Below are 22,694 nucleotides of genomic sequence, written 5' to 3' on the forward strand. Positions count from 1 at the left end.
GGATTCAGCGCTTTTGGGAAACTGATCACACTGCAGACGGGTGACTGCAATAGTTGGTGATCTCTTTTTGTCAAACTTACATAGCTGGTCAGCGAGAAAGCAGTGATAATGGGAAGTGCAGATGCTTGAGAATCCAAGATAATAAAGTGTGAAGCTGAATGAACACAGCAGGCCAAGCTGCATCTCAGGAGCACAAAAGCTGACGTTTCGGGCATAGACCCTTCAGGCCCGAAACGTCAGCTTTTGTGCTCCTGAGATGCTGCTTGGCCTGCTGTGTTCATTCAGATTCACACTTTATTCTCTTCGCAAGAAAGCAGATCACATTTAGTGGAAGAGACAGAGAATGGAGGTGAGAAAAGGAGGAGTGAACCAAGCCCATTTCTTCAATTGATTTTTCCTTGCAGTAGAGTCCAGAGATGCAAATGTGAGGTAAACAATTCAGGGCCAGGGCTGATGAAGGGAACAAACTGTTCAATGAAGAGATTTGGATGCTTTCTGTTGATCTAATTAAATAAGAGCTCTAATACGTAAGAACAAAGTAAGGATAAGAGAGGCATATTTAATGCGATTCTGAGCGTTTGTGCAGCAATGGTGTTGGCTGCACTGCTGTCATATGCTTTCAAGAGGAAGACCGTGAAAAGCTCACCAACAGCTCTCCAGTAAATTCCTTTTATGTTTTTGAATTTTGAGTCAAAAGTTATTTATACACAGACTGGAGCAAAGGTGTTTTCCTCTCACTGCAACTGTCCCGAGAGACATGAGATTTCCAGATTCCTCACAGCTCTGCAGCTGAAATTGATCATGAAGAAAGACATTTTAAACAAGCTTTCCCATCCACTAGTGGCAGACAGCTGGAATAAAATTGCTGGAGATGCATGGGTTCAGTGTTACATTCTTTGATTGACTCTCTTTCTGAGATGGATCACCCTCCAGACGTAGTGATACAATAGGCTGCAGCAGGTTTTTCTTCAAAACCTTCACAAGAGGTTTGAAAGCCACTACAGGCAGACAGAGCGGAGGTGTGGAGATAGGAGCCTGAATTCTTCAACATTTTGTATCCTTGTTTCAGATTTCAGCTATCTAAATTTTAGCCTACAGATGGAGATCTGAATATTGAATGGATGTGCAATTTTTCACGGAACACTTTTGGATCTTTTGCAGTGATGCAACATCTTTTTAAACAAATAAAATCTTTCATCTCTCAGAATAATGCAAACATTATACGTACAGTCAGGCAACTTTGTTAATGTGACTGTTGCAGACTGGTGTTAGCTGCACTGCTCTGGCAGGAAGGCCCTCCATACAACTTACAAGAAGTGCCAGCAATGTTCTTTGACGTTGTTGTAATTTGGATGAAACTTAATTAAATCACACATTGGCTGAAAACTTACCTTTTGCTTGCTGCTATCATTGTTGGAATTTCTTCTGCTCCTGACGTGTCAAAGCTTCCATATCTGCAATTGGTCACACAAAGCAAATTAAGTGATTTTAATCAAGCACTTGGATCTGCAACTTGCATTCAGCCATTGAAAAACATCTGAAGTTATTCGGTGTTGGCATTCGAAGACTTGATTACCGAGTTTGTTAAAACTATGCATTGAAATGCCAATTTGGCATTTTATAGCTTACGCGCCGCGTCCCATGCAGACAGGGAGGCGTAAAACATGCAATATGGTAATATCTCATCTGATTTTAACTTCAAATTTACATTACATTAACCATTCAACCCCACTGTGTCAACAAGAATCTATTTACCTTTGCATTGATAATATTCAAGAGTTCTGCTTTTACCATCTTTTCAGGAAGAGAACTCCAAAGAATAACCACATTTTGAAAGATATTTTTTGAAAATCACTGTTTTACACGGACAACAACTGACTTTTAGACGTTAACCCTTCATTCCAGTCTCTCCTCAAACAGGAAACATCGTCTCCACATCTGACTTGTCCAAATCCACAGGATTTTTTATGTTTCAATCATGTTGCCTCTTCCTCCCCTGAACACTCACTGGTGCAAGCCTTGCCTTTGAAAAGTTTCCTTGTCATCCAAGTCAATTCGTCTTGGTATTATTCTGGTAAAACTGCTCTGAAGTGCCTCCAATGTATTTACATCCTTCCTTTAATAGACTGACCAATATCAAGAACTTTCAAGATATGGGCTCACCAGTGATCCCTACATTTGTGCTAAAATCCCCTCATGATAAAATAAAAACATTTTTTCACTTTCCTAATTACTTCCTGTATTACTAGCATTTTGTGATTCATGCACTGGGATCCCCAGATTCCACTGCATCTCAGAGCGATGGAACCTCCTTCCATTATAAAAACTGCCGTTTTTCCTACCAAAAAGGAAAACTTGGAAAACTTCAGCAGAAACAGATTGTTAAAATGGTTGCTCAATTTGTCTGATCCAAACCATTTTGAACTCCAGTTAACTCTCAGTCTCAAAAAATCACAGAAGGAAATGTGGATATTCACGTATAAAGGGATGAATTCCCTGGATCTCATTACAGAATGCCAAAACAACTGGAGCATCCAGTGAGCCTGTCTCTCCCTTTCACCATGGATAAAGGAAAATCTTGAAAAGTAGGCTGTCTGTAAGGTGAATGGACACGATAAACGTCCAATGCATAATGATGATCTTACAGCTGAACTAAAATGGTTGACTCAAACACTAATCTTAAACACAACATCTGTCCAATTGGTAAAAGGGATTTGAACTTTTGTTTAGCAGGGACGCCATTTTGTTTTTAGAATTTTTAAAATACTTCAAGATGCCACTTGCGGATGGAGAATTCCACCAAATGCCAAAAGACCAGTCATTGACTAAGCAGCCAAAGTCGTAAACAACTACATTGTGAAAGGAGGAGACAGTAAATATAAGAGGTGACTGTCCTAACCAGAGCTACCTCAGAGTTCAATCACCTCTGGCTATTTTCTACTCTGCTCAGATTTTATCACCATAGCGCATTTGGGAAACATTTTCCTCCCAGTTGCAGGTTGTCCCCGTAATGTCAGAGGCACGTCAATTGAAGGTCAGCAGTGGTGAGAATCCCTGTATCCGCAAATTGAGCTTTGAAGAATAAACCCAAAAAACCATTTGTGAACTGCATAAACTGTTAAATGCTTCCCCATCATTCGGAAAACTAATGTATAAAAACTCAGGTGACAAGAGGAACCATCGCTGATGCCATTTAAAAAAACAAATTAACCCGTTGTTACAGAACTGTTGTACCCCTGCATATTTCAGTCATAAAGAGACATTCATTTGACCAACATAATAAAGTGTGAAGCTGGATGAACACAGCAGGCCAAGCAGCATCTCAGGAGCACAAAAGCTCACGATGAAGGGTCCAGGCCCGAAACGTCAGCTTTTGTGCTCCTGAGATGCTGCTTGGCCTGCTGTGTTCATCCAGCTTCATACTTTATAAGCTTTCTTCCATTCACCGCATTCAGAAACTGATGCATTCCAAACATTGTTGCAGATAGCTCCAAACTCCAGACAAAACATCGAAGGAAGTCAAAGTGACTGCTTATCTTTAATACCAAGGCCTGGTCACCGTCGTAAACCACTCACCGCGCTTTTTAAACTTGGTGTTCTACTTGCCCTAGGTCGCTTCATTGTTGTGAATAATGAACCAAAACAAAAAGTTGTCACCTGTTTTTGCATTCCGTCCCAAACCACCTGTGGGGTGCTTCATCATGATTTGTGCTGCATATGGGCTCAGGGTTATTGGAAGGGGATGGGGGCACAAACCAGAAGAAGGGAAGGACAGCTCTGCCTTGTTATAAACAAACAAGCTCATCACAGGACCTGGACTGTGGTACCCATCTGTTGGCAGAAAGGTTCCATAACAGGAAACACTTCCTGCAGGAAATGGGGAGGCCCAAACAGTGACAAATTCACCTTCGGGAAAATAAAATCTGATGTAAATGCTGGGGAAGTCGAATGAAATTCACATGCTGGAATTGCCATCATTATTTTTCCAGTCTGAAAATTAGAACAGTTGTGTGCTGCTCATGAAATCATTCTGACAGCAATAAGATGGCACAATTTTGTTTTGTGAGTCCTTTAAATCTCTTCTGCATGCAAATCCACATTTTGCAACAGGCCAGTGAATGCTGCAAGGCACCTGAAAAAGTTTGCACTTTATTTCACTGTGGAGAGCTAGAAGAAGAGTTTCAATTGTATTGTAGGCATATAATTTTTTACAAATATAAACCTGTCCATAAGCTTTTATGGACAACACTGGAGCAGGTGGGACTTGTGCCCAAGCCTTCTGGCCCAGAGCTAGGGACACATATCACTGCACCACAACACTCTGCAAAATCTCTCATTATGGAGGACTTCAAGTTTAATTACTTTTCATCAAGTTATTCAGACATTTTATGACTCATGACTGCAACAGATAGAATTTGAATCTGGACCTTTTAGGCAGAAGGTAGGGACATTATCACTGCATCAGTGTGCAGGATAAAGTCTTTCAGAGCACTTCAAAAAATACATGGGCATTTCTGATGAAATCAGATGAAAGGTAAAGCCCAGATCTGCAGAGCTCAATGTCCAAGGGGTGGGGGCTGCAGATGCAGGTAACTTAGTGTGTCTAATGATAAAAAAAACATTTGTCTCCCTTATTGATGCTTGGACGGTGCTTCTCAGTTCACAAGTGAAGAACTTACAGTTGTTTCCAGACAGTTAGTTTCAGTGATTCATTGCCAGAATAATTAAAAGCAAGATTTACTCGACTGAACCTTTTCTATCATTGCTATTAAACAAACTGTTGACACTCACTTGTCCAGGAGGCTAACCAACACACTTTCAGTGGTGGTATATGTTTTGTATGTCGAAAGAAATACGCAGACATAGGAAAAATCCTTGTTCATGAAAGCAACTATTAAATTTTCGACAAGTTTTTCCACAGTGCCAGAGTTGAGAATTCGAACTTTGCTGGTATCAGAGAGATTTGAAGGAAGCTGATTTGTTGATGTCTATGGAGAGTACAAATGAACAAAGTAAAAACGATGCAGGAACAACTTTCATTTGTGAAGATCATTGACATGGCAGAAACATTTCAAAATGCTTCACATTTCCATTATCATTTAAAAATCAGCCCATCTTCATGGAGCTATTTTACTCGGACAGCTCACCAAAAGCTTGGTCAGAAAGATCGGTTTGAGGACAAAGAGGAGATATTTTCGAAGGGTGTTCCAGAATAAAGAAGACCAAGCATGCGAGGAAATTCAAAGTGGGCAGAATTAGAACGACAAACATATGAGCATTGCAGGGCTGGGGGAGGATACATTCTTGGGGAGGTACAATACGTTCAATCCAATGACAAAGCAGCTGGTCTCTTCTTGTGTTATTTCAACCATTTTATAAAACAAACCTCAAGTCAAAACATCACAGAAATATGGCCAGCCCGATTAATATAAAACCAAAATTTGAATCTTGGAGTTATTTTGGATCGACCTCAAGAGTATTAAAACATAATTTGAAGTAAACAAGCATTTAATATTAAAGCCCTTCATCTGCCCGGCCACTCCTTCTCAATTTCTACTTCGATCCAGTCACAGAGGGCCAGAAACTTTCCACAGCAGGGACACTGTGCAATTATGTGCATCAAGTTCTGTCTCCACCTCTCGGCCACAGCATACAACAGCAAACAGGACAGTCCAGCTTCAATCACGTTTGAACTCTCTGCTCACATTATCACTGATCTCACATTTCTGAACAATATTGTTTTTTAGCAATCTAATTACTCTTGAAAGTAAGCTTACAGAACTGGGAGGAAAGCAAAGAGTTGTAAAATGTTTGCTGCCTTGGCAGAAAATAGAAGGAGGGAGAGAATCGAAGAAAAAGGAAACCTCAGTTTTTATGTTCCACACCTAGTGCTGTGCAAAGTCTCTTCCAATGTGCAGCCTGAGCATTATCAAACTTGATCATGGAAAATTCATCTTTTGCAGTCTGAACTATTCAAAATTTAAATGCTTCAGTTGGAAACTTGCTGGAATTCATATAAATGGAACTTCATACCAAATGGTTGACCCCCTTCATGTAACTGGTCTTTCACTTCCCACTGTCTCTGCTCCATAAATAAGTGACTGCCGATTGCAGTGGATTCCTGACATTAATTTACATTTCGCCTCAAAAGCAAGGTAGTTCTTTCCTCTCCTTTATATGTTCTCTTCCACTAAAAGCATGGATGCTAGAAAGATTGTCACTTCCCAGAAATCAGTTTTGTCAGTTGTGGCCAGGCCTGGCAGGGGAGAAAGGGGGAAGGAGTCTGGGGTCGGTGCTCTCCGGAGCATGAGAGACAAGTTTGTGGACTTTTGAATGGGTATGACGAAGGAGGACTGTGTATTCAGTTGTCTATTTTATTACGTGCAACTATATACTTAATTTCATCAGCACTCTCCAAAATCTCTAAATTAAAATGAAGACTTAAACAGTACAGCACAGTGCAGGCTCTTCGGCTCAAAATGTTGTGCCAACCTGTTATCCGACAAAGAGCAATCTACCCTTCATACCCTACATTTTACTATCCTCCACGTCCCTATCCAAGATTCGCTTCAAAGTCTCGGAAGTATCTGACTCCACTACCATTGCTAGCAGTGCACTCCACGTGCCTACCACCCTCTGTGTAAAGAATCGAACTTTGACGTCTCTCCTATACCTTCCGACAATCAACTTAAAATTACACCCCCTCATAATTGTCATTTCCGCCCTGGGGGAAAAAAGTCTCTGACTATCCACGCTCTCTTTGCTTCTCAACCTCTATCAAATCACCTCTCATCCTTCTTCGCTACAATGAAAAAGGCCTGAACCTTTCTTCAAAAGACCTCCCTCTCGTCGAGGCAGCATCCTGGAAAATCTCCTCTGCAGCCTCTCTCAAGGTTCCACATCTTTCCTGTAATGAACTGACCAGGACTGAACACAATATTCCAAGAGCAGTCTTCCCAGAGTTTTGCAGAGCTGCACAACCAGCCCAGCTCATCCCCTCGCCCCACTGCATCCCAAAACCAGCCCAGCCTGTCTCTGCCTCCCTAACCTGTTCTTCCTCTCAACCATCCCTTCCTCCCACCTCAAGCCGCACCTCTATTTCCGACCTACTAGCCTCCTCCCACCTCCTTGACCTGTCCGTCTTCCCTGGACTGACCTATCCCCTCCCTACCTCACCACCTATACTCTCCTCTCCACCTATCTTCTTTTCTTTCCATCATCAGTCCGCCTTCCCCTCTCTCCTTATTTTTTCCAGAATAGTCTACCCATCCCCCTCTCTGATGAAGGGTCGAGGCACGAAACATCAGCTTTTGTGCTCCTGAGATGCTGCTTGGCCTGCTGTGTTCAGCCAGCTTCACACTTTCTTACATTTAGTTTGCACCTTTTCTTTACCGTTTGTGAGTGATACCTTTCTTTAATTCTGTGGTGGCCTGTAATTGAAAATACCGAATGTGTAAGTTTTGCAGTGAAACAGGCTCTTTGCCTTGCTTGTTTCTTTCCTCCGATCTGGGTGACCAAAATATCTTTGAACCCAGTGGGTGTGATGTTTTGCCTCAATGACCATGCTTCATGTTTAGATGTAGCCTGTATATGATTAGGCATTGTTTGCTTGATCATAGATTACAACACAGTTGAGCCTTTGCATTCCCTCCCCAAACAGTTCACAATATTGTCTGCCCAACGAATAGACATCAGAGGGCCTCTCATGGCAAAATGTACCACAGTTATCACGGCAGCTGAGAAGGTGGGGACACAGTTGAGCCTTTGCATTCCCTCCCCAAACACTCCAGGAGGCCCGTGATGGACATGTCGTCTAAAGAATTGGAGGGCGAGTTAAAATGGTTTGCGACTGGGAGGTGCAGTTGTTTATTGCAAACCGAGCGGAGGTGTTCTGCAAAGCAGTCCCCTAGCCTCCGCTTGGCTTCCCCAATGTAGAGAAAGCCAAATTGAAGTCTTTTCGTTGGGACAATTTTACCACTCGAAACAAGAGCAATTAAAGACTAACAAATCTACATTTGAACACACGGCATTGTTTCTCAGGCAGATTCAAGTGGCCACGAGATTTTGTTTTGTGTGACAATGCCAATTTTAGCCTGTGACCTGGGCAGAATTTCACACCTCATTGTTACAGTGTAGACTACGAGCAAATCCTGTCATATAATTGCAGTAGACCTCACCTCCGCTTCAACTCTATTGTAAATAAATGGGCAATTCCATCCAATTTCTGGCAGATTAACACAACTTGCCATAACCCCAATATACACCATTAAAACACAGGCAAATTAGTTGTGCAGAAGAAGAGTAAAGGCAGACGGGAGACAAACCATACTCACTCCTGAACCTCTTGCAGCTTTGTTGGTTGCTTGTTTGCTGCGGTGTCGGTTAAAGATTACTTGATAGGCAACTCCTTCTTCCAGCTCCCACTCCCAGCTTGGCCACTGCTTGTGCTGTCAAAGAATAGAAACAAAACACTCAGTAAATCCCTCTGAACAGATTCTTCCTCCAATTTAGCAACTAGAATACAAAGATGAAAAGTTAAAAATAATTATTGACTCTGCAGAAGAGTGAGGAAACTTTGCCTTCTCCATGTAATGCTTTCACAACAGCACAAAAATATTCTGCAGCAACGCTCACAGGACTTCTTGCACACTTTAAGGTGATTTTGCAGCATTTATTACATTGATAAAAATTCAAGTTATCACTATTTCCAAATTTGAAATAAAACCTACTTATGCTCAGACTGACTTGATACTCAGTGCAGAAACTGGACACAGTAAAACAAAATAGAAGGCTCTTACAAACAATGTTCACTTTTGTAACAATACTCCCTCGCATTCCAGTGTTTAAACTAAAAGATGAAAAGAGTTAATGTTAGCCAGTGCACTGTATGGACGGCATTCATGAATCAAAAAATAGGATGTTACCATGAGAAAGGTGTTTGCTCCTTTCCTCACTCCTGAAATCAGTAATTCCCTGACAACATACAGGGAATGGCCAAGGGCTCAATTTCCATTTTGATTTTGGTACCAAACGGATGCTACATAAACCGGGACATTCATTTTAGGTGAACATATTGCAAGGGCCTTGCTTCAGTTCCATTCCTCACACCCACCTGCCACCCTACTTTGGCCATAATCAAATTACGGTTTCTCCATCTCCGCAATTGCCTCTAGCATGGCAAATGCTAGAGACATCTGTGCTCCTATACCAGAAGACTTGGGCATACCTGACTGTCATTGTTGCATCAATGATTGCCGTGCCGACATCTTCTGAGGGTGACAACTTAAAAATTAAATTTACCTCCTGAACTTTTCCACTTCAATTTGCTTCTTCAAAGTTGTCCTTCAAAATCTTTCTGATCAAGATTTGATCATCTGACCTCACATTTCCTATACAATTCGAGGTCGCATCTGCCTTTAAAATTCTCGATAATCATAGATGTCTCAGTGCAACAAAGGCACTGAAGATTAACATCAGTTTTTTTTTTAATTACAGTAGACCTGCCAAGCTATGAAGTAGGAAGGCCAGGTATTCAGAAGGAAATTGAATTTCCTTGGTCATTGTGTCAAATAATTGCTCTCACTTATGTCGCACTTCAGCACATGACATTCTTGTGATGGACTTTGAGATGGCAATTTCAAAAAAAAATGGCAGCTGCAAAATTAATTTTGAAAAAGATGTGCAACTGAGCATGTTTCTGATCTATTAGATTCAACTGCAACTATAGGCAGCGGGTCGGGCAAATTGGCAAGTGACTTGAAGGACATTCCTTTTTCGTGAATCAGAAAAACTCAATTTTAAACCATTCAAATGGATGACTTTTCAGCGTTGAGCAAAACTGCATTTCTAACAGGCAGACATGCTGAGAAAATGGAAATAATTCTAAACGTTGAAAACTATCATCCTTTACATTGCTGGAAATAAAACAATAAATTCACCATTGTAGCTGGCTTTGAGTCAACAAAACACTAAGAGCCAATGTTCAGTCACAGGAACATACGCATTTTTCCAGAGTAGCATCCAGGAAATTGGGGAAAAAAACGGAACAATGTTCCAGAAAAGGTAACGAGGGAGTTGCTCTCAAAGATTATTTAAACCATTAGCAGTTGAAAAAGGTGGCAGCACAGCAAGCTGAAGACTGGAAAACAAGTCACTAGTGAGCAATCTACACTCAGATTCGATAACTTGTACAGTATGAAGATGCATTACACCAATGTATTGAGTACTTCTGCTTCAGCAAGGGCAGTAATGCACCCAAACCTCAAATAATATCACACTGCTCAAGATCACAAACAGAAGACTCCAACAGCTTTTGAGGTATACTATGAAGATTAAGAAAACCAAAACCCAATTTTCTAGCACTTTTTAGTTTCATTTCCACTCTTGGATGTGTCACAGATACACAATCGCTCCATCATGAAGCAAATTGTTCACTGAAAGCTCCAAGCGAAACAATATTGACCAGAATTGTTTTTTAAGTCACTACTCTCTGAAATTGCCAGCATAATCCAGGATGCCTCAGCACAAATTTTATTACATAACAATAAACACAAACACAAAAGAACTCTGAATTTCAGGTATTTACATTCCTTCACTGTCTCCTTCGAAATATTCCAGGCAACTTAGAGAAAGAAAGACCAAGATTTATTTTGTTTATAATTGTAAAAGCAGGGTTTTCTTGATAGATTATGAGTAGTGTTGAGTTAGTCACACAGATTTGGACAATTCCAGTTTTGTTGCCAGCATTGTGCTGTATCAAATGGTGGTTCGGGCATGAACATTACAACTTGCTTCAGGAAAGCTACTGCAGTTATTTTACCAAAACTGTTGTGACTTTGCAACATTTTACCTGTTGCAGGAATGCTGTATATACTTTCAAGACAAAATAAACTGGCTATGGGTATCATGACATTGTAGAACCTTACCATATCAAGACCCAAGATGAAACTGCAACAATATCTGTCTTTTGGGACCATTTAAGATGAAGCAGGGCTTGAAATATGTCCATCATTGTGCAGTCAGAAGAGCTACAGAGCATGCCCAGAAAGAGCCACGTCACATTGGACAGAGCTAGCGCCTGAATATATCAGGTTGCACAAGATATTCTCCTCTCTTACAGTTCCTTGTATGTATTTATATTTAATAAAGCCTGTGAAATGTTCACTTAAAAAAGAGTTCATCTGATGGTCAACTTACTTTTCACACATGACCACAGTCAAAATTCGAACAGAGATTTTCTAAGTCTTCGGGGAAGGCACAAGGTTCAACATCTTCAATCAAGTTCAGTACACCCTCCCTCGCCCAGCATCTCTGATCCACATGTACACTGAGTAAGGTGGATGGTGATAGGAGATTCACAGCAATCAAATCAAAGCCACTTGCTGTCTTCATTAACTTGAGGGCAGACAGTCTCACTTTGCTTGGAATCAACCAAATACTGCCAAGTGTCAGGATTATGTGCTGCGAGAATTCACTCTCAGAATTATCCCTCCATTCCATACATATCTTCAAGCCTTATAACAGCAGTCTTAATGATTAGTCACCAAATTATCAGAACAGTCTGAGAAAATATTTTCCAATAAATTTATATCTTAAGATTTTCAACTAAAGCATCAGTCCTGCCATCTCCTTCTTAATCAGGCCATTATTTTGCTGCATGACTTAATGGGCTATTTCATTTCTATTGCAGCTTTTCAAAACTCTTCATCACCACTGGAAAATGACCCTGCCTGGTTTGATGAAATTCTCTGGGTATCAGGCAAACAGCATGGAAACTTCACTGCAAGGAAGACACACGAAACAACTCCCAAAGTGTCACTGATTGACTGGGGCAGTACATCACCAACATTCACAATTAAGAATTGAAATGATGTGGTGTCCAGTCCTTTGCACCATTTGGAACACTGTTTCGGATGATGTCTCCCAAACACGATTTCGAGATAACCTAACACAGATTACCATATCTCCACACCTTCCCTTTTGTTCACATATTTCGGTATTTCAACAAAAAAGTGAGTTTTGCGTCCATTAGTTTTATGAAAATTATGGGAATAATAGGCTAACCAGCTTATATTGACACGAGGAATATTACAGTTCTGTCAAACATGTTCTTCTACAGCTTACTCTTTGTAGCAAGTGGTACTATCTCAGCAGCTGGAAAATCAGGAAGCCCTCGCTTCAAGACCCTCAACTGTGTCAAGTTATCATGTCTCAACGAGATGCTTTAAAATTGGTTTTAGTCTGCACTTCAGAATTCTGGCATGAACTTAATAAAATCCCTTGGTCCATCAGAGAACTGAAATCCACGGAGAGCTTAAACATGATCATATCCTGGAGAGCCTTGTAAAGTTTATTCAATTGAAAAGACGGTGTGGCAGTCACAACTTTCACTCTTTCGGAAGGTCGGACTAATGATGGCACCAAAACATCACTCAGTCTTGCACACTATTTTGAAATAAACAGAAGTAAAAACAAGACATGGCAGCTAAACTATTGTGTCTCTTGAAAACTGTAGTCTCAACAAGCAGGCAACTAGAACTGCACTAAAAAAGATGCACTTTATCCGAGCAAAGCAGACTGCAATTCAACACAAAGCGATCAAAATGAATGTTGCCGTCACATTGCCTAAAAAATATCCCAACATTCAATGGATGAATAATTTTAACTCAGACTAGAAGATGCAGAAGATATTTCTGTTTCCCAACAGCCAGTATTGGAATTTTGTAAAGGTGCAAAGGAACAAGAGCTGCATCCACTCCCAGTTCCGCGCATCTTCCGTACCGACATGACAATTCGTTAAATTGACCTGTAAATCGATTGTCTAATATCAAAGAGACGATCATGAAATGCAAAACACTCCTGTTCGTCTATTTCTCAAAATAGTAAGCCATGCACTGAATTTTTTTTTTCAAAAAAGGAAATCAATTAAAAGCAATCAAGATCAGTTTTTGAGAAAGTTGTTTCAAAGAACCAAGTGAAATTCCTGAAAACCAATGTCAACACCTGGCTGTCATATTTTCTCACTATGGAAGGCTCAGCTATGAAGTCACCCAAGCAAGACTGGGCCCAGAGGCCTGGGATACTGCTGGGGTATGAAGGAAAATCCTTCAGTGCAGAATGGCTTGGCACCTCAGAGTACAAACAGCAAGTCTTCAATGCACTAATCTGCACATTCGTAGTCTCACGAAAAAAAACCCCTGAATGCATGTTCAATAATGCACATTTGGGTTTTAGCAAGCATATTAAATTATTACTGGCCCTGAAAAAGTTAATGCAATACCTGCGGAACAAAAATTCTTTCTTTTTACACATAAGTATGTTTTTTTTTTACCATGCCTGTCGATAATAACTTTGTAATTCATGAAATTCATTAATTCCTGTCTGAAAATTTAATTCAAGAAAAGAAACGCGGTATTTATAACTTGTGGGTTTGCTGTCTTTGAGAATACTTCACATGATTGGTTGCTTGCCTTCTTTGCTGGCATCACCCCTCTGACATATTTGCACATCTCCTCATCCATGTGCCACATTAAAACTGTTTTTTTTCATCTGAGCCTCCTATTTATAATATTAACGTATGTTAAATCTTAACTTATTTATTCAACACATCCTAGTGCCAAAAGTAAATCCTGAAATAGAAGATTTGCAGTTGTAGCACTGAAAATCATTTTTGATGGTACATGGAAATGTTTCTCAGATATTACATGCAATGCCGGGTATACTCTAGTATGCAGGAAAGCATATCAAACATTCCCAAGCATGGAAACAAATGCCAAAGGTTTCCAGTCACCATATAAACAAATGGAACTGCAACTTGCTTCAGAACTTGCTACAATTTTGTTTTTATTGCTTGTTTATAAGAAGTCTAGCTCAGAACACAATCATTTCAAATGCAATATTCCACGAAAATCAGGAGGAACGTGATCATCAATTGATAGAGAAAGCAAGCAAGAACAAGGTTGTTGACAGATGAACATGAGCCGAAAATTCCCCAGAATCCCAGATGGCCACAGGATCGTTCTATTAAAAGTGGGTGGTTTAAACTGAAGGTCACCACATTTCAGGAGAGGGGTGAATGCTAGGAAAGAAAGTCCTTCAACATAGCCTCAACTGCTCGCAGGAATTAAACCCACCATACTGGTAACACTCTGCACCACAAAACCACAATCAAACTATCCAATTAACCATTCATGACATTAAAATATTTAGGTGGTGTTTTTGACCAGTGCAGACTAAATGGGTCAAAAGGTCTTTTTGAGAACTGCGGATCTCTATCACTGTATAACATCGTCTGTCTGGTGATGTTATTCTGTACAATTTGATGTTTTCGGTCATGTCGCTCTCATTTCGGACACTGATGATCTACATTTCTACACAATGGGTAGACAAGGTAGAAGTAATTCCTGTGGACAATTATAATTTGAGTAACAATTTGAAATGGTCACTCATTTGAATTGAACACAAATGACACATGATTGACACAGACAACAAGAGTTTTTCAAGTCATGTAAATTAACCGCTTTTTCCCAGTTTATAAAACACCAAGGCAGTGATGTTTCGCCTATGAAGAGATGCAGTCATTACTTGGCTCATGTCACATTTGCAATCCCAAGTGAAACAAAACAAAAAGCAAAAATGATACAACAAGGTATAGAGAAGGATGAACACAGCAGGCCAAGCAGCATCTCAGATTCTCCAGTACGTGCAGTTCCTAGTATCTCTGAAAAGCAAGAACGATTGACTGACTCCTCAACACCATTCGACAGGACTTCCCCAAATGCAGAAGCCTGGTGCTGACATGGAAAACTTCGTAAAATGTCAAGCTGACTTGTTCAAGAATGCAGATTCTGGGATGCAGCCAAGCCTGTGAAAGACTGCACGTGGGTTTGATCCCATGCCCCCGCCAGCCTGAAAAGCACTGAGCTTCCCAGTTGGCTTCAGGAGGCACAGTACACCTCAGTGTGAAGGATAACAGAAAGCTGAGCATTTGCCACAGAATATTGCACAGAGGGAAGGAAAAGCATACCCCCTTCCTAATCACCCACACCTTCAGGATTTACACACGGTGTAACATATGGGCAGCGGGAAGCGTATTCACAATGACCCTGCGAGTCTGGCAGTGAAGTCAGAAGAAATGGCCACAGCACAAAATCAGTGGTAAACTTAATTCTCCATGGGAATTTCACTGAGTCTTGACGTCAAATCAAACCAATGACTGCTCCAAGACATGCACCAATTCTTACTAACACTTCACATTCTGTGTGAACAGAGCCCCGAACTGTAATGCAAGGCGAGGTAACAAGGTGTAGGGCTGGATGAACACATCAGGCCAAGCACCATCTTAGGAGCCGGAAAGCTGACATTTCGGGCCTAGACTCTTCTGATGACCCTTCAAATGCAAGATTTTAAGCCACCAGAGATGGATGTGAATCCTATTTCACAAATGCCACCTCCAGTTATGAATCGAATGATCTTTAGAGCTCCAAACCAACTATTCCAACCATGCATGAATCTTACAAACATGCTCATGTTGCCTTTTTTTATCTACAGCCACTTCAACAACAGAACACAAAACCAAAGAATGTTGTGAGACATCTCAACATGCCAAACATATCCAAATGGAAAATACCAACAAGGTCAGCACTACGCAACATTCAAGTAACTAAAACAGTTGAAATGATGGAATCTCCAATGAGGAAAAGAACAAACAATTCAAAGCAGCAGTGGAAGGCAGGAAAAAGAGAAAAACCTACAAGAAAGAATTAGCTGTCAAAAACAGCTCTTTCAATCGAGTTAATTCTTTGAATGAAAATGAAATTTCTTTTATACAGGACCGAGGCCCACCAATTTTTACAATAAATTCCACCGTCACTGCTTTCTCATAAACTCTGTGCAGGAAATACAAATGTAATTAAATCTGTTCAACTATGTTTGTTAACCATGACAGTTTCAATTTTTCATCTCAATTTTCTTTCCTTTTCTCTCGCCAACCTACAAGATCATAAGTCCCCAAGCATCAGTTTTCAAGTAATCTGGTTTTATGCACAAATCCAGTGAATTATTGAAGACACTTAATGAAGCGAAATATTGTTCTTCCACTTTAGAGTACAAACTCTGAAACAATAACAATATATTACCAGCCTTGTTGGGATGTTATGTTCATGTTCTACAAGAGATTAGATGAGGCCTCTTTTAGAATAATGTGTCTAGTACTGGTTGCCCAGTTAGAAGAAGGATATTAGCAAGCTGGAGATGGCTCAGAAGAGATTTACCAGGATGTTGCCGCGTATGGAAGGCTGGAGTTATAGAGAAAGACTAAATAGGCTTGGAGTCTTTTCATTGGAGTGGAGGAAGTTGGGAGGTGACCTGATAGAAGTTTATCAAGTAATGAGAGGTATAGATAGAGATGATGGTCGTTGATTTTTCCCTAAGATTGGGAATTTCAAGACTTGAGGATACATCAATAAGGTGGGAGAAGGGAGATTCTGAAAAAGACATAAGAGGCAATTGTTTTACGCAGAGAGTGGGTCCCATGTGGAATGAACTTCCCGAGGAACTGGTAGATGTGTGTACAGTTACAACATTTAAAAGGCGTTTGGATGGGAAAATGAATAGGAAAGGTTTGTCGTAGATATATCAATACGTCAATTCTTCTTTCTTAATTCAAATAAGTGATAATCAAGCTTTCCTTTTTCAACCAAAATAGATTGTGTTCTTCCAACAGATGATGTTAATTTACTTGCCCACTCTCAGCCTCTCCATGGCTGTGCATTTCTCACTGTGATGGTTGTTTTACACAGTGCTGATTACAACAGAGATAGAGAAAAGCATTTAAAGGAGCTTGTCGAAAATAAATTTATCTTCATACACTGGTTTTTGATCTGTACTTCTGTTTATAAGATTAACTTCTTTATTCAACACTTCCTAGTGCCAAAAGTAAATCCTGAAGTAGAAGATTTGCAGTGGTAGTACTGAAAATAATTTTGGTGGTTCAACGAAATATTTCTCAGCTGGATAATTCAGAGTAAATGCTGTGAACTGTTGGACCATTCCTTTCTGACTGCACACCCATGTGCCACCACCTCTGGTGGAACTGTCCTACCAGTGGGGAAGAACAGAAGCGGGGTAGTTATGTGGGAGCTTGTACTTTATCAGGCGTGATTAAGGAAATACGACTATATCAGACTATTGCTCCTCTAACGTTGATGCAAGTTCAGGATAATAGTAAGTCAGACTGGAAGGACAGAATGGGGATGATATGCCATTATGGCTGCCTGATGGCCAGATACATGCCAGGTGCTCAGTCCAGTTTTATCCCTCATTGATATTTACGATCTGATTCCTTACTGCTGGAAAGTGCAATAATTTCAGTTGGCAGTTAAGAGTTAACCACCTTGCAGCCGTTCTGGACAACTATGCATTAGACCGGATGACAACAGCATATTTCTTTCTTTGAAGGACATTTATGCAATCGATAGATTTTCACAGCAATCAAGGAGCTTTGCAGTCACCATTACTGGTACCAGCTTTTTTTCCAGAATTCACGAATTAATTGAATTGAAATACCTTTCGCTGCCGTACTGGGATTTGAATTTGTGTGCCTCAAACAACAGGCTCACATGTCTGAATTACTCCTCTCGTTACATGAGCACACGTCTGTACCCTTGTGCAAAAAGGCTGGGAGAATGCCACCTATTTACACAGCATGATTGACAGTGCAGCCCATTGAAAATGATTGAGGTGACAGGAGCAGGAAAACATACAACGCCTCGCTTTTGAAATGCAGAAACAAAAACAATCAATTTTTCCAAAGTTGCATCGAACACCAAAGCAACAGTGACAGTTGCACCCTAAACAAGCATTTAGATTGAAAGTTGCTTTGTGGGTGTTCCTGACATTTTGGTGGCCTGTCATGAGCAATTCAGAACACAAAGGCTCCTGTGTCTCCTCAACTAAACGGTTCAGGTAACCACATTAATTTCGTAAGAGTCTCTTATTACATCAACAAAGACAATCAAACTCTACTAAACTGAACAATCAGAAAGTTTCATGATAGTGTTAAAAAATACCTGATTTGATTTGAGTTGAATGCACGAATAACTGACGTTTTCCATTGTCTGAAATGGAAAAATGAGATTGAAAATTAGGTCTGTAACTTGGTCGGTGAGGGAATATATTCAGTTGTAATATCGAAATCCAATTTCATTTTGCTTTTGTACAACACATGCCCAAAGGGGACACCCATTAAGATCAATCAAATTGCCCAGCTAACTCTGAATAGCAGAAATCAATAGGTCAAGCAGGAGGTCTGTGACCTGTAATATAAGTGTGTTTCCTGACTAATATTCCGCTCACTTATGCAGAGACGCCAAGGTAAATTCTATTTTTCTTGTCATTTGCATGGATAGTAGTTAATTAATCATATATAGGCCTTTTAGTCTGCACAAGTTCTCACTCTCACCTTCTGCTCAAACACTTGGGACATATTGCTGCATTAAAAAGTTGCTGATATATTCTTACAGCTCATTGGATAATGCTCAAGAGGCTGTGGAAACACTCCAACGTTGCCTTCTAAATGGAGTAAGGTTCCAGTATTTATTTAATTGCCATTTACAACACGAGGATGTACCAATGTGTTTCACAGCCGATGACATACATTTGAAGTGCCGTTGTAAAGTTTAAGAAATGTGGCAACCAGTTAATGCCATCCATCCCAGGAACAGAACCTGACTGAAAGGCAATATCAGTGCAGCCTCTGAACTGGGTGGACGTTAACTCAGGCAACAACTTCTTTGGTGGAATATTGGGGGAAGAAATCATTTGCAACAATTGAAAAAGATGATGCACCTCCCACTGACTCAATGGCCAGACATGTTATGGTTGTGTAAGTACTGAAACAATGAAAATGAGACTTTCGGTAAGTGTTCAATAAATGCATGGCTTGGTGTCACTGTGCATTTTATAGTAAATAAATTTCCCTCCTTTCATCTGGTTCAGCAATCAACTTGTTGCTGTTTTGACACTGCCATTTGCACGGCAAATTGCGCACAATTCATTCATTCAAATGAGACACGAGCACAACAAGGCGCTGTAAGAGTAAGCTGGCATTCCTCAGTGTGTTAGTGTCTGGTGGATTGGAAGAAAAATGGACAGGAACAAAATTCAGTGTTTGTTTCATTTCAACTCTCAGTCTGTTAATAATTTATTAGCCAAATCATCAGGAGCTAAGTCTTTTCTGCCTCTGAAATAGCTGCTATTTAAATGCATTTCTTTATTTTGTGTATTTAATTGAACAGATATTTGGATTTTTCTCATCTTTAAGAACCAGTATTGACCAGATTTAAAATATCATCATTTTTAAAGCTTAACAAATTTGGAAAATCTGCAGTACATTGCGCCAGTAGAATATGCTGATACATTTTTCTGATACACTACACGACAACAAGAGACCCAATTCCTCTTCATAGTTTTATGGTTATTTTGTGCTCATCATGCACGTAAATTAGATGACCATTCTACCTCAGTATTAAATCGAAAAGAAGATTTCAAACACATCAGATCCTTAATTCACACCAAATAGAAAACTTTGAACAGATCTCTATCCTCGGAATTTAAGCTACATTTTTTGAATTCATACGAATAAGGCTGCTTGAGCTTGTTCCAAAGAATCAAATCATGGCGCATTTCTCTCTCCACTCCATTTACCCACCATTTGTCTATTGACCACTAATACACTGACATAACAAAAATGGGAGTGTTGAAATTTTGAATGAGCCCAACAAAATCCAACTTTCGAAGCTCCAATCGACAACCTGTTTTGTGAAATACATCGATTGCCACATTTCACACCCATCTGACAGAGCTCAAATTTGAAAAGTGCCACAACAGATATTTCCTGATATAAACTGTCAGTGATGATCACAACAAAACCCAGATTGTTTATTCCAAAGTCACCCATGCTTCACAAAGAAAGGTCACCATTATCGCACCACATCACAGGGCTGTGCACACATTCGAGTGAGGCAACTGGTGTTATTTAACCTGGGGGTCAGGCAAGGGGAGAGGTTGAGACGGAGAACCCTTCGTGATAAACACAAATGTTTGATGACAATTTCAGTCTCATCTTGGTCTTCCTTGGAACACTTGAAACTTTAAAAGGCCAAGTGTGCAGACGAGGACATCAGCCTTCTGATACTCCAGCTCGCTCAAAATGAAACTTGCCAAAACGATGCCCACAACACATAAAACATCTTGCACATCCTGGAAGAACATGTGAGTGATTGATTGCTGGATGGTACATAGTAATATGAAGAATAAGTAATCAGTGGATTGGAATTTGTCGAGTGTGATGAAACAAGGATAGTTCATACCTTTTAAATTCAGTACAGTATGAAGAAAATCTAACTGATTCGGTTAGCTGACTGACTGACTGGAAACAACAGTCAAATCTATAAGACAAATGAAACCATCATGAGAGTCAAAACCAAATTCAACATGAAAAGACAATGGCGAAGATCACAATTTAATATCAGAGCAAGAATGTTCAATTGCTGACTTCAGTGTATTTACATCTGTCCATGATTTGTTTGCTCTTTTGATACCATTTTGGTCTTCCTTAGAAAACCTAACAGTTTAAAATCCTAAATGAGAAAACTGGGACATCCGTTTTCAGACATTTCAGGACACAAAATGAAAATCAACAAAGCTTTCACATTGAATTATGAAAAAAATCACTCTGTACATGCTGGAATGATGTCTCACAATCTAAAGGGAGGAAAGCACAGTCAAGGCAAGGGTGACCACCTTCATGCAGGATACGTTAGTCAAGAGCAGTCTCTGACGTTAATCCAGAATATTGGGGCAATGTCAGTTGGACAGTCAAGGCAGTCAGCTTCTCGGAGCCCATACCTCAGCAGTGCGGTCAGCGGGTCACAGTCAGCCCATTGGGAGTCTGAATCCAGTCTGGGCAGTGGGGACAAAACAGCTGGCAAACTGTACAGGCATCAGTTGGACGTCTTGGTCATTCATTGCTCACACTGTCTGTCAAGGTCACTGATAGGGTTTGCCACATCAGTCCTTGTTGTGCTTAGTTGTATTACGACTGAGAACTGTTTGACTCTGCAGTCAGACTGCTGCCAATTGATGCTTTTCACTGGCATCGTGCAACACTGGTGTTTTTATCGTGTAGGATCTGTCAGAAATGCGTGTGAGCAAATGGAACAAAGGAGCTGGCAAAGTTGCTTGTGAGTTTCCTGGATTAAGTGAGCCAATACCTGGCTGAATGTCGAGAGACGACAAACTGGATTGAAGCTTGCATTTTGTGAAAAAGTAACAAGAACTAATACCTTTCAGAATCAAAGTAGAGTGGAGTCTGAGGAACGACAAAGATGAAGTTTCATCAAGTCTAAAAGACAAATGAAAACACCATGAAAGAGAAAGCAAATTCATCATAAAAAGAGAAAGAGTGCATCAAACTTACACACTTAACCAATAATATCAACTGCTGATTTCTGTCAATTTACGTGTGTCTGATATTCATTCGCTCCTTCACGATCTACTTGGTCTTCCTTAGAAAATTTAAAACTTTAACTTGTCAATTCAGCAGACAGGATACCCTTCAGACCACACTTCAGATACTTCAGGCCAAAATGAAACTCAACAAAGCTTTGCTCTCATCCACCAGCTTGCACACCTGGAAGGATTTCCCAAAGGGCTTTTTACCTCCAAGTATGTTTTGGCTGCTGCTGCGCAATGTGCAGACAACACATTTTCATGACTAGCAATCGGTAACAACTAGTTTCTCCTTTGAAGCGATACTCATCGAGAGATAAATAAGAGATAATGTAGACAGGAGAATTCCATTGTTTTGTTTTGAATTGTTGTGATAATGGGATTTTATGGTCATCCAAATGAAAATTTTTCCCTGCTGATATCACATTCAGCGAAGACCAGAAGAAACTTGATGCTGCAGTCAAAGAGTAGGCACAAAAATGTGGCCAATTTGGTTTTGGTTTTGTCAAGTATTGGAGCCATTGCCAACTGCAACATACAAACATTAATTCAATAGATTTACCCCCATATGAGCATCATATCTCCAATTTACCTGTCTTTGAAATTTGTACCAAAATCCAATTTCTATCAAAGTACTGCTCGTTATAAATTGATTTCAGATTACCTCAAAACTCTTCTCACAAACAAGAGTGATACCACAAAGGTATTGCTCCTTTCTCTCTGCGTCAACTAGTGTTCGTTCTAATTGCACTGACGAGAGAGAAAAACAAATAAGTGATGCGTACTTGAAACTGCAGAGTTAAAAGTCTACAATGTTCACTTCACGTTGTCTCAACATGAAATGAGGGCCCAGCAGCTATTGTTGATTGTTGTTTGTGCTGTCACAAGTTTCTTTGTTTGTTGGTTTATGACATCACAGTCAAACCATTGTGAACTCACTGGACTCGTTGTTTTGTTAAAAAAAAACCTTCTGAGAAAGAACACAAAACCTGTTTGAGCAATTAACTGCAGTTTTCCAATTCATCTCTGTTTGCATGGGTGTCTTGTGATGAGGGTTTGTTCGTAAAGGTGGGCACCATGTCATGGATGCACTTCCCCATCTCCACTGAGTTCCCTTCACAGCCTTCCTGGAAGCATGGCCATAGTGGTGAAGGCACCATGAGGCCAGCCCACATGCGACCAAT

The sequence above is a fragment of the Stegostoma tigrinum genome, chromosome 8 (assembly GCF_030684315.1).
Source record: "Stegostoma tigrinum isolate sSteTig4 chromosome 8, sSteTig4.hap1, whole genome shotgun sequence".
Taxonomy (NCBI): Eukaryota; Metazoa; Chordata; class Chondrichthyes; order Orectolobiformes; family Stegostomatidae; genus Stegostoma; species Stegostoma tigrinum.